Source organism: Papaver somniferum, unplaced genomic scaffold, assembly GCF_003573695.1.
Source record: "Papaver somniferum cultivar HN1 unplaced genomic scaffold, ASM357369v1 unplaced-scaffold_65, whole genome shotgun sequence".
Taxonomy (NCBI): Eukaryota; Viridiplantae; Streptophyta; class Magnoliopsida; order Ranunculales; family Papaveraceae; genus Papaver; species Papaver somniferum.
The window spans coordinates 1,898,632-1,911,624 of NW_020649304.1; the positions used below are offsets into that span (position 1 = coordinate 1,898,632).

Genomic DNA, 12,993 nt, shown 5'->3' on the forward strand with positions numbered 1-12,993 from the left:
CTCAATTTCTTCGATGCTGATGGACTTACCGGCCCTGTTTAGCTGCAACAGGCCCAATCCAATCGATTGTATCAGTTGAATCTTCATAAAAATCCTCCAGATCCAAAACAGGGATAATCAAGTTTTAAAAGCTGCACTGCCCTGTTTTGCTTCCACACGATATTCCAGCCAAATTCAGTTGATTATAAAGATCATACCACGCCTGTTAATCTGATTTAAGTCATCCCTAACAGTTTCAGCCATTGAAACACCTTAGAACACGCCCAAACGATGAACCCTAATTCTGCTGCCATTTTCCCGCCTAAACTGAAATTTGAATTGTTGAAGATGAAGTGCCCTGATCCAAAACACGGGCGCCTTTAACAACTGGATGCCCGGGGGTGCCCTTATCCAAAATGAGGGTGCCTTAAATACTTTCCGGGGGGTCCAAAAACAACTTTTCGAGCAACTTTTTCCATAAGAGTTTATTTGCCAAAAATACCTACAAACAAGTTTCTTAGTGATAAAATGAGTCCCAACTAATGTATTTATGGGTGAAAATGTATCGTACTTTCGTGCTCATCACCTACTCAAGAGAGGAGTCGAATACAGGTAGTCAACAACTGATTTCAGCTATCTTTAGGCAGAAACAGGAGGAAGAGATTACAACTATTTTCTATGTACTGAATGAAGAGATGAATACGGGTTGGTTCAGGTCTTTTTGGCATGAAGATAGGACTAATTCGTTGAGCTAGAAGTCAGAGAAGAAGTCAAGTTGTTGTTGTATAAATGGAGAAGAAGAACCAACCAAAAGGGTACGAATGAATACTGCAATGTGAATTTTCTTTTGCTTTCTATTTAATTCAGTTCTTTTTAGTTCTCTTGTGTGTTAGAGTTTTTGATTGAATACTTTTAATGGCTATCTACACAATAATGAGAAGCTAAACCCCTCTCTGCTAAGACAAGAGGGGAAGCTTAATGGGTTCTAGTATTCTTTACAGTGATCATAAATGAATTTCATGTTTTATTCCATTTCTTGGTCTCTGTTTGATTGCATTTTTGTGTTGATGATGTCTACAAACTTCTTAGATTCATTGTGATTTCCGGATACATTGAATGCTAGAAAATCCCTGTGACATTTCTCAATTGAACTTTATTTTAGAAACATAATCAATCAGTCATGATATGGTATTTTTTTCGTTACTTTAAAATCCCAATTTTCTATATCTTCCGGGTAGAGCGAATCATTATTCGGTTATGTTCGAGTTATAATTTGATCACATAATACTTGAATGCATTAGGTGGGACCTCAAAGTCTTGGTAGATATAACAATCACTTATTCCTTTCTTTTACAAATATTGTTCTCTGCTTTCTTAATTACAAATCAAAATTATATTATTGCTTTGCTAATTGCTTTGCTAAACAATTCTTCTGAGCACCAACAATCTCTGTGGTTCGAACACGACTATATTACACTTCTTTATCTTTGATACTCTGAAAAGAGCGATCATTCATATTAGTCTAACCTAGCTATCTCGTTTGAATTTAACTTATTGCATCTGAATCGAAATTACTAAATGGTAATGCTATAAAAAAATGAACTTAGTTAGATATGTGCCTAAAGGGGCAGGGTTGTCAATGGGTACTTGATTACCCATAACCGAGAACTGATTACTTCGTATCCAGTTCCTGGTCCTAAAATTGGACACACTAGCAATTCAGATACCCGACAAAATTTTATCATGATAAATCGGGTATACCCATCGGGTACCCGGTTATTTCATTCTTATAATAATCTTTTAGCAAAATACAAAATATTTATTTAGTTTTGACTTTGATTTTTTTCTCATTCTCCATTTTTCTATTAATTTAATATTCATTTGGAATATTAGCAAAGCAATAATAATAAACTTTTATAAAATTAGTTTGGATTCAACAAAAAAAAACAAAAACTTCTTAATACTTAACGGGTACTCGGGACCGATGGCCAGTGGACATCCAGGATTTTTATCAGGTCTGGTTCCTGGTCTTTATAACCGGGTCCGGTCCAGTAGTACAAGGGAAGAAACAAACCCATCGAAAATCTTAGAGTTAGGTTCAAAGAAAAATACAAGTAAAAATGGACCGTCATTTGGTCTGGTTGAGTCAGACCCAGACAAACAAGTGGTTAGAGCAAATTTTACCATTGTTACCCTACAATGGAACCCTCAAATAGGCAAATAGGATGAGAAAATGAGGAATTTGATCACTTGTACATCCCATCTCAAGCTAAACCAATCGGTTCAACATGAGCCGATCAAAACAGTCTTGGTCGATTGGCAAAGCCTCAGCCGAAAACAACTCTAAGTTCATCATCTCTAAATTCAACTCTTTTCCATTTCAAAATCACACATCTTACCCACATAATTCCCAAAAAAAAATCGCTTTATTTTTTTGATAATCTCACTCTGATCATGAAAAATGGCTCCCATAGTTCGTTGTCACAAGATTACTTAAGAAGAGAATTTGACAATTTGTAGAGATTATTTTTTTTAAGTAATTGATCCAATCAATAATGATCAAGGCATGTCGAATCTGATTTTTTTGCACATTATTTTTGTGATGTTCGTCGAAACAATCGGGAACCCGGGAATGTACGATGCTCAAGCATTGTCATGTCGTTTTCAGATGACTAATTGGGAAGTAATGTTATTTGTATATAACTTTAGTAATGAGAAGTAACCAAGCGAGATTGCCCGATGAAATTCATGAAATAAATTGAACCTTTTTACTGGATTCCTTAATTAATTTATCAACTTAATTCGATACTTAATTTTCTTTGTTTGTAAAAATTATAGGTACAAAAAACTCTATCGATATGCCAGTTATTTTGAGATTATGTCAACACGCAAAAATAACAACAATTAACGAATTTAAGGATTTAATTAACCGCTAACGTCAATTAATTTCGAACTAGGGTCAAAACTGATGTTGGAGTTGTGGCGAGATCTCTAGAAGAACGGTGAAGATTAAAATGATCAAATTTATGTTACGAACCTCATTTCGATTTCCTTAAAGAGATGGACAAATTCAACCCTATTGTAATCTCATTTTCCTTAGGAGGTAGGTAAAGACAACGAGTATAAGCAGCGGTGATGAGTTTTTCTTTTCTAGGCAAGGAAAGCATCTTCGATAGCATATAAAAGAGGACAAACAAGCCAAAATCATAAGATAAGCCAGATTAAACTCAATATTAACTTAATGATAACATAACACTAAGCATGAACAACTAAACTTAACATTAACTTGATGTCATGGAATTAACTTATAAATCAACATAACATTTTTTTATCATAACTAAACATAACATTGGGAACTAGTACACTTAACCAAGAAAGTTTGATCTCCCTAACTGATGGAAAATACGATACATTTAACTATAAAGTTGATCATTGTAAGATATAAGCTCTATCTATATTCGCAAGGGTAGCTTGGTATCTTCTATAGAAGTAATTGGAATTAGTGTTGTTGATGATGTCTTTTTTCGGTTACGTAAGGCCTACTATAACCAATTAATCATTGTCATGTAAAAGGCTCCGAAAGGAAGTTAGCTTGTATTGTCATATGAATAAAAATCGCTATCTCAGGATATTTTTCCAGATATAATCAATTAAATTTACAGAAAATGTCAACATATTCCATCCCTAATACATTTTCAATTTCTGATCTTGTTGCAGAATTTCCTTTTGAGTTAATGAAGAATTTGTGATCACTTCCAATAAGGATGTGTTGTTGTTGATAACCGAATCCAACTAATATTTCAGTTCCATATTTCATACCGTCCAATTCATGAAATTCTGCACTAATTTCCCAACTTGAATAATTTCCCCCAACAAACATAATTTTAAGGTTATTATCCCCGAAATTATAAGAATAAATACCGGTACTAGTAAAACTAGAATAGGCTCCGTCACATAATGGTTTACATTCGGGCAATTTAATGTCTGGTACCCAACGTTTCAAAAATTAAGGGATGGTACCTGGACCTGTTATTGACTGTCAAGTCGAACCCTTTACCTGACAGACCATTACCTAGATAGTTAAAATTATAAATAAATTTCAATTTTGTTTTTTGATTATTTGATATCATTAACTAAATGTTAGCACGTGAATTGAAAAACAATATTTGACCCATTACAGCTGATTCATCCGGTTATAGATCAGATCGAACAGTTAAAACGATTACATTATCCAAACATATCACCATCGTCACTTTTGATTCATCAAAATTATTTGTACAATTAACAATGAAATTGTAGTGCAATTTCTATGATTAAGATGAGAACTTTGAATTTCTCATAATTTCTTTCTTTAATCTAACACCTCTAGAATCAACAACCACCATTGCGTAACCATAAAAAGGCAAAAGTCATTTTCACCATCACTTTTTCAAACTTACTTCGTGTCAACACAACCATTATCAACAACCTAATTTGTGGTTTTCATTCTCCGATTTGGGTCAAAATTTCCAACATAAAGTTCATTTTAGTCTCCGCGTAATCTATTTTGACCTTCTTATTACATCCAGAGCCCATTCACCAAAATAAAAAAAATTAAAAAACAAAAAATCAAGAACTTAAACAGATAAAATGGTAATGATGTAGGAAAGAAAGACCGAGAATCTTCAACTATAATACACGGATCTCCACTTACATTATAGTAAAACATTGAAGATAGAAATACAATCTGCTTCAAATTTTGCTTCTCGATTAGCCTTGAAACTGTCTTGATTTTGTCTTCGAATCCCAAATATGATGATACCCAACTTAAACACTAGTAGATCTAGCGAAACCCTAAGATTTAAATAGATAAATCTGACGAAAATCGCTTGAATCCCCTATTCATGTTTACAAACCCTAACACACTCTCCTATGTCCAGTTTTCCGGCAATAATAACTGATTTAGGCTAGATATAAGAATAAATGAGTTTTAATAGTTAGACTAAATTAATCGTGGTTGTTTATTTTTGTGATACGTATAAATGAAGACGTGATCACTAACCGGACGTTAGGAAAATCTTAGTCATTTATACCATTCTTAAGTCTAATAATGAAATACTTGAAGTTCAGTTACAGAAGTTACAACTTTTTATGGTCTACGCGTTGACCTAACAGTCAATGACGGGTCTAGGTACCAATGTTGGGTACCAAATCAATGTGTTGGTCATTTGTTGGGTACCAAACATTAAATAACCCTTTAAATTCACCCTCTGAAGATGGCATATCATGTACCTAGATAAAAATCAAGGTTGTTAAAAACTAAATAACACATTTGTGTTGACTTACCTGTTAACATAAATATTTTACATGTTTACTAAACTAAATGAAAATTCAAATTTAAAAAAAAATAAAATAACGAAAGAATAAAAAAAAATGAATAAAATTAAACAGATACCCTCCCTAATCATTAAAACTCTTTCTCTTATTTCTTTTGAAAATATGATCCCATTAAAAATAAATCGTATGAACAGAAAGAGGAGGTCTCTTCCTAAGACTATAAAGCTAATGCAGAAAAGAAAAGCAAACCTTCGTGATCTGTGATATTCGACTGACACCCGAATTCTAAAGAATAACATAGAACAAAACATTATAAATGTTAAAGAAGAAATGTACCTTGAGGCGATGATCCTCATTCATTCTCCGCGGCTTGCTTTCGACTGTAGTACTTTTGGCTGGAGTTCTCATAGAAAAATATAATCTAGACGTCATGGACAACCTGAAGTTGTTAGCAAACTTGTGATTTATATAAATCACTACATTTAATTGTGACCTCTAAAGTTCTTGTGATTCAGATCTCTTATTAGGCGAAAGTACTGCGGAAGGTTATATTTATATATATGTCTTCTGCCAACCAACCTTTTTGGTCAAATGGAACATCATCTCCCAAACCACAAGGTATCCCAAGAAGGAAGAGCAAATCTAGTGGTGTTATTCCTGTAATAAATATTAACATTCTTAATTTCATTTATATCTTCGTATTGATTGCATGAAAACTATTTCAAAGTTTTCAAAATGAAATGTGTGTGTAGTATACCACCAAAATTCCACCTAGACCAACAATAATTTGTTTTGATGTTCTTTCGCATCAATATAATACAAAGTAAACCAATTATACATATGGACAATAATTTTAACACCGTTAGGTAGGTTTTTACAAAAAAAAAACTTCATAACACCCACCTCTTGGTTTTTGAGCAAAGTTGTCTCTCTCAATTTTTTGTAGACACATGACCTTGAACTCTATCTGATTTTGGACTGGAAAACTAAAAAATAACAATATAATTTAGTTTCCCACCAATGGTACAACTAAAAGTTGAGTACTAAATAGTAATTTTATATATGATTGAACTACGATTACTATTTATCAACTGTGGAAGATCAGAACTATGCATAACCTGTGAAATATCACAGGTTGTGCGTAGTACTCAATCACGATAGAAAACAACAAGATCAGAACATGCAACTACAGAGAAAATAGTTGGGTCTTTTTTTTTTTTTCATTTGTGTTTTCCTCGTTAACAAAATTTCTGGTGTTCGTGTTATTTCTTTTCCGCATTATATTTGTTTATATAATTGAAATATCACAGGTTGTGCGTAGTACTAAATCATGATAGAAAACAGCAAGATCAGAACACGCAACTACAGAGAAAATAGTTGGGCCTGGCTTCACAATCCCAATGAAGTCTTCAAGTCGTTAACCTACAGGGTTTCGTGAAAACCTAAGGTTAAAGGAAAATCGGCTATAGTCGCAACTAGTATCACACAGGAGGTGTGGGGATTAGGTTTCCCAGTTGCTAGAGTTCTCCTTTATATAGTCTTCAAATCAGGGTTTGCAATCAATGTCACCTTGGTAACAAAGTATCCAGTATTCACCGTTAGATGAAAACCTAATTAGATTCAAGCTAAGATATTTCAACCAATAGATCGAACTTAGCTTGTTACACACAAATTAAAAGTGACTTCATTTAGATATGAGTAACCGTACCTAAACGTGTGCACCTTTGTTGGCTCAACAATAGTTAACCGAAGTTATCCATATGAACACTTTCATATCAACCTTATTCATCTTAACCATAACTAGTTCAAATGACTCAAATGAAACTAGTTCTGGAGTTGTTCAATTGTTTATATTCTCATAGAAGTATACAAGACACAATTGAAGCAAAATCGATTTTGATTCACATGAATCAATTCATGAACATTATAGCCATGGTTTGCAAAAGATTGCATTCCTTATTATATAAATATATTAGTTCATGATCAAACCGATTTAGAACATAACCTACTCAAGTATGCAAACGGGCACGCGTACCTAAGTAGCCGGACTTAGTTTGGGTTTGCCAGTATGCGAAAGGGTACGCATACCTTCCAAACACAACAGAAATTCTCGGACCTGAACCTCACGCCAGTACGCGTACCGGTATGTGTACAAGGTTCCCGGACTTTCACTAAACCAACCACTACGCATACGGGTATGCATTCTATGATTCCCGGACTTGGATTACATATATGAAAGTACGCATACTATGCTTTATCCAATCATGGTTAAGTGTTCTAAACTCCATTTCAATCATTGAAACATACGGGTATGCATTCTCACACAAACTATTAGCTTCAAAGCAATTTTCAAGTGATCGAATGATCAATACGAGACATTCCGAGTCTACATCAAATGACTGTCTCACACAAATCATATAAGATGTTACCATGCGATTTTCACATGATCATCTTTTGACTTTCGTCAAGAATATAAGATGAACTTTGTTAAAGCGAAAGCTTACCAACACATGATCATCTTCGAGAAATATGTAATCAAATGTGTATAATTGAAGTCTATATAGCTATACGAATTTGGTCTCAAATAGGAGATAAAGTAGATAGACTTTTGAGTGATAGATGAGTTCAAGTGTCCACATACCTTTTATTGATGAAGTTCTACAAGCTCTCCTTAGTAGTTCTTCGTCTTCATTCGATGAACGCCGTGAAGTCTAATGCTCAACTACACTTTCTATCCTAATCCGAGACTTAGCTATAAGTAGACTAGAAATCAACACTTATAGTTTTGGCAACTAAACTTGACAACAAACTTAAGATAGCGACGCTTGCGAGTTCGACCGAGCAGTGCTCTAACAATCTCCCCCTTTGTCACTAGTATTGTCACTCAATCACTTTATCACTGTACTAAAATGACATCGACAAACCTAACGTCAAACTAACGCTAAGATTTAAAAAATAAAAGTAGTAAACTCAATTAAATGTAATAGTCAAATGAAGTGTATTTATGTAAATCGTTACATTTAATTAAAACTATTTTGTTCCCGGTGATATGCTGATGGTTCATGTGTTTATTTAAATATTTTTCCAATTACCGGTAGTAATGTGATGCTGGATAAAGGAATGACTAGTTGTTGGATGCTCGGGTTAGGAAATTCCTTCTGAGACGTGGATTGAAATCTTCGTATAACTGGAATCAACATATCATGTTTGAGTTCGATCTATGGATAATTTTTCATTTGGGTGAGCTTTAGTGCATGTCCAGTGATCTAGTCAAATTATTGGATAAATAAATAATCCTACAAATTATTATATATATGCGCATGATTTTTGCGTTTGAATTTTTTTTCCCATTTGCAAAAAAGCAACTGAAGTTAATCAGTATCTTCTTGCATTCTGAGTTCACCATGAATGTGTGGTATTACTTCCTTAAGGGTTAGAATATGCAATAGCTTTTTCGAGATGATAGCAGAAACACAATGAGTTGCAAAAGAAAAAAGCTTCAAATGGCTCAGTCAAAAGGCATATCTGGGATATAATCTCATTCATAATCCGGTGGACAATTAAGTCAAGAAGTATGGAAGATATTTAAGCAGGATATATAAATCTCAAGACAATGCCATTGGAATTGTGAAAATTTTGATTTACAATAGGTCTTTGCACTCAAAAATCTTTAATGGATTAACTTTAAACATTGTCCTGGCTAACTGGAATGTTGTTACATGCATAATTAATTGTAGCTTATAAAATTACTCTAATATAATTAAGTTATGGTTTTTGTACTTTCTTTGCGGTCTTGATGTCTTTTTGGGGCCTTTTTGATATGTCGTGCACTTTTTTGAGTCAAAAAATAATATTTCCCCCCTTAAAATCAACATAAAGGTTAAATGTTAATCCTAAGACTTAATACCAACTACCAACTAATAAGTTGTGTAAAAATAAGAGTTGAGACGTAAATGATGCATCATCCATGATTTGAGAAACAAAGTAAGTGTTTTCGCGGAAGGGTCTCGTGTGAGAACACAAAATATATTATTTCGGCTAAAAGGCTTTGCGTGGGATCGAGATAACTTTTGCATGCACGACAGAAAAACAACACAAATTTTTAGTCCCCTATATGAAACGATAAGCGTTGTACACATATCACAACATCCTCAACTTCTTTCATAATTAATCAGCCAACGCAAACAATCAAATAAAACATGTTTTACTTTGATTGATATACATGTCGCACGTATACTCACGATTGTATCCAGGATCTCGTGAATTTCTTATAACAATAATATGTATATGGTACTCTTATTGTAAATTAATTAAGAGGTACCTAAATATTATACTTAGCATAAAAGAGAAAAAAAAAAAGAGCATTTGATGTAAATCCTAAATATTAGATGCGTGTATTTATATTTTTCTTAGGCCCGTATAATATAGCTTTTGTTGTTATAAGTGAATGTAAGTAAGAAAATTGAATAATGGTTATTGAGAAGGCTGGAACAACAAAGAAGAAGTTATGAAGATAATCAAGAACTCAAAAACCAAACACTCTATACATGAGAAACTATTTTATCTAGTGAGAGAGAGAGGGTGTGAGAGTGAGAAAGAGTGAGAATTTAAAAGAATGACAGTGAGAAAGAGGAAGAGTTTGAAAGAAATAATAGGATTTTTATCCTGGGTGTTTTCAAATGGAAAGAATGAATCCTTTTAAGACAGATATTTTCAGAAGTTTATATGTAGGACAAGATTATCCAAGGCTATATCTTGATGATAAAAGACATGGTAGATACTTTGTTAGATTGAGACTGTGAAAAGACTTGCAAATCTTAGTGACAAAACTATCAATACATATGGAATACAAAATAAATAAACTTTGTAGATCTCAATCTAAATGCTTGATTTCCTTGGTTCTTCAACATTACTCGAAATCTTCATCACTTCCAAGTACTCCAATGATTCTGAATGTGTTCAACTCAGCATCATAGTTGTTGAAAATCCGTAGATATAACAATGAGAAAACAGTTTCTCTCAATCATTGTTATACAGTGTCATAGTATTATTACACAACATCAAAGTCCAATTGTATCACCACTTTGACAACAATACTATGGTGATATGTATCACTTCCCCTTAGTCAATACTTCATCTCACATGAAAACCACTCCCCCTTACATAACGATGCGTAAAAACCATATGTATTTGTAGTGTGAACTACACATTAATTCTCCCCCTTTTTGTCAATAAAATTGGTAAAGGTACGAAAACTAGTGGGATCCTAATGAAATTTCCATAGAGATACTTCATGACCAAAAGAGAACATATCAACTTTGTTTAGATGCAATTATATAGTCGAAACTAAATGCATTCATCAAGGAGTTAATAGAGATACAAGAAAACTCCTACAATATTCCACAGCCGCGCTCCCCACAAAGATTTTGCAATTAAGCACAGGTTCAAATAAGAACTCTCCCCCATAAAATGTCATTCCCGAAAGAACAACAAGAGCGACCTTACTTTCACAAGGAAAGAAGGATTTATTTGGACATTAACAAATCATATGAAACATGAATTTGTATCCAAAATACTCAATTAAATTAACCACAAGAGAACCCATGATTAATTTAATCGGAAATGCTCACACAAGAGAACTTACAGAGTCACACAATATTTACACAAAGATGTGGATCAGGGAAAGACCAATACCGTGGAATATTCAAAGATTCATTCTATTTCTCATCAATATAGACATGTAATAAACTTAATCTTTTTACACAAAAGTTCATCCTATCTTCCATCAATATTTGCATAATGACATAATATGCTTAACTTTTGTCGTCAAAAGTCCATCCTATCTTTTATCAATATTTGCACAAAGACATATGATAGACTTAACTTTTGAGCATATACGGGACAATCTTAGTTCACGGACGCAAACACACATATCCTATAACAAGTTGCGATATATAAAACCATAAAGATTAATACTGCAAAATCATCTTCCAAATAAACTTTAGAATTTAAATAAATAAATCTAAGAACATTGCAAGATGAAAATCGTTGGAAATAGGTATGTGTACTCACAATAATGACTATTCCAAACCCTAGTTATCCTTCTTAAAACATAAGAATAAATTCTCATAAGAAGTTTCCTAGACAAAATCAAGTTTCTTTGATAACATCATACCTTTGAAAAGGTCCATCATAAAAGGTATCACTGATACCCTTGATTCTTTTGACCGTAGAGATTCCATGTTAATGAGTTAGAACATTAACTTTCCGATCAACAATGCGGGCAAGATTCCTAGCTTTGACACAATCCATGATGAGTTTATTCTAATTCCTGATCAAGATCTTTTGATTATCAAGGATTTTGGTCTGACCGTCAATAAGCTGATTTATTTGCAGTTGAAGATTTGCAAATTCTACCCTAGAGTCATTCTGAAAAAGAATTAAATCCTTGACAAATTCTCCAATCCAGGAGTTGTACTCTTTTCTTTCAATCATCTTTTTCAAGAAAATAATCGCATCCTTTAACGTCTTCTTCCATCTCAAGATTCACCACTTCCTGAGGTCTTGAAGAGTTCTCCATTTTTTTTTTAAATTATTAGGTATGGAAACACAATATATAAAATATATATGTTTAAAGACAAGAGGAAAATACCCTTGTTAAGGAAACCCTAAAAACTCCCAAGCAAGGACACGGACGTTCGTAGACTGGATAAGGAATTTTAGTGGATCAGAAAAGATCCAAGAAAAAGAAATACTCTCTGTTTTCAGATATCTCTTACCATCATAGCTCAGTAATTAACAGATTTAATCAGAGCACACGGACGAGATACACTAGTTACAAGGAGTCAAGAAATGACTTAACCTTAACAAAAGAAGAAAACAACTAAATCATGTTAGAGCACTGCTCGGTCGAACTCGCAAGAGTTGTTATCTCAAGCTTGTTTGTCAAGTTTAGTTGCCAAAACTATAAGTCTTGATTTCTAGTCTACTAATAGCTAAGTCTCAGACTAGGATAGAAAGTGTAGTTGAGCTCTAGACTCCACGGCGTTCATCATGCAAAGACGAATAACTACTCAAGGAACTGGTGGAACTTCATCGACTAAAAGGTATGTGGATACTAGAACTTATCTATCACTCAAAAGTCTACTTTATCTCATATCTTGAGACAAAAGTCGTATTGCTATATAGACTATGATTATACACATGTACTATTTCGAGCTGAGTTTATCTCGCTTGTATATTTCTCATAATATGTGTTGGTAATCTTTCGCTTGGCCAAGTTCATCTTTATTAGCGACGAAAGTCATATTAGTTTCAATCACTTGAAAATGTCTTTGACGAAAAATAGTTTGTGAACAACAACTATATAACGTCCTCTAAGAATGTTTTAATAATTAAAATGAGAGTTTATAATACATGGATATAAAGTTATAAACATTGTGAGACAACTCATATGTGTGTAAGTCCAATATCCTTGAACCAATGTACGCGTACTTTGCTGCTCAGGATAACCGGAACTAAAGTCCGCGTACCAATACGCGCACTGCCGGAAGTTCACATCCCGTGAATTTATGCTGGAGTTTGTGAACTGAAAACAAACTTAATCCGGGTACTTAAGTCCGCGTACTAGTATGCGTACATAAGTAGGTTATTTTCTAAAAACAATTTAATTCGTGAACTAAGATATTTATATATTAA

At 33.4% G+C, this 12,993-nt stretch overlaps 1 long non-coding RNA gene across 1 annotated transcript; it reads right to left on the reverse strand.

Moving 5' to 3' along the window:
* Positions 1-4,615: 4,615 nt before the first annotated feature.
* Positions 4,616-5,723, reverse strand: LOC113343641. Its single transcript, XR_003357340.1, has 2 exons — positions 5,632-5,723; positions 4,616-5,250 (listed from the first exon to the last, which is right to left on the reverse strand). It is a non-coding gene; the product is annotated as an uncharacterized LOC113343641 (long non-coding RNA).
* Positions 5,724-12,993: the final 7,270 nt, after the last annotated feature.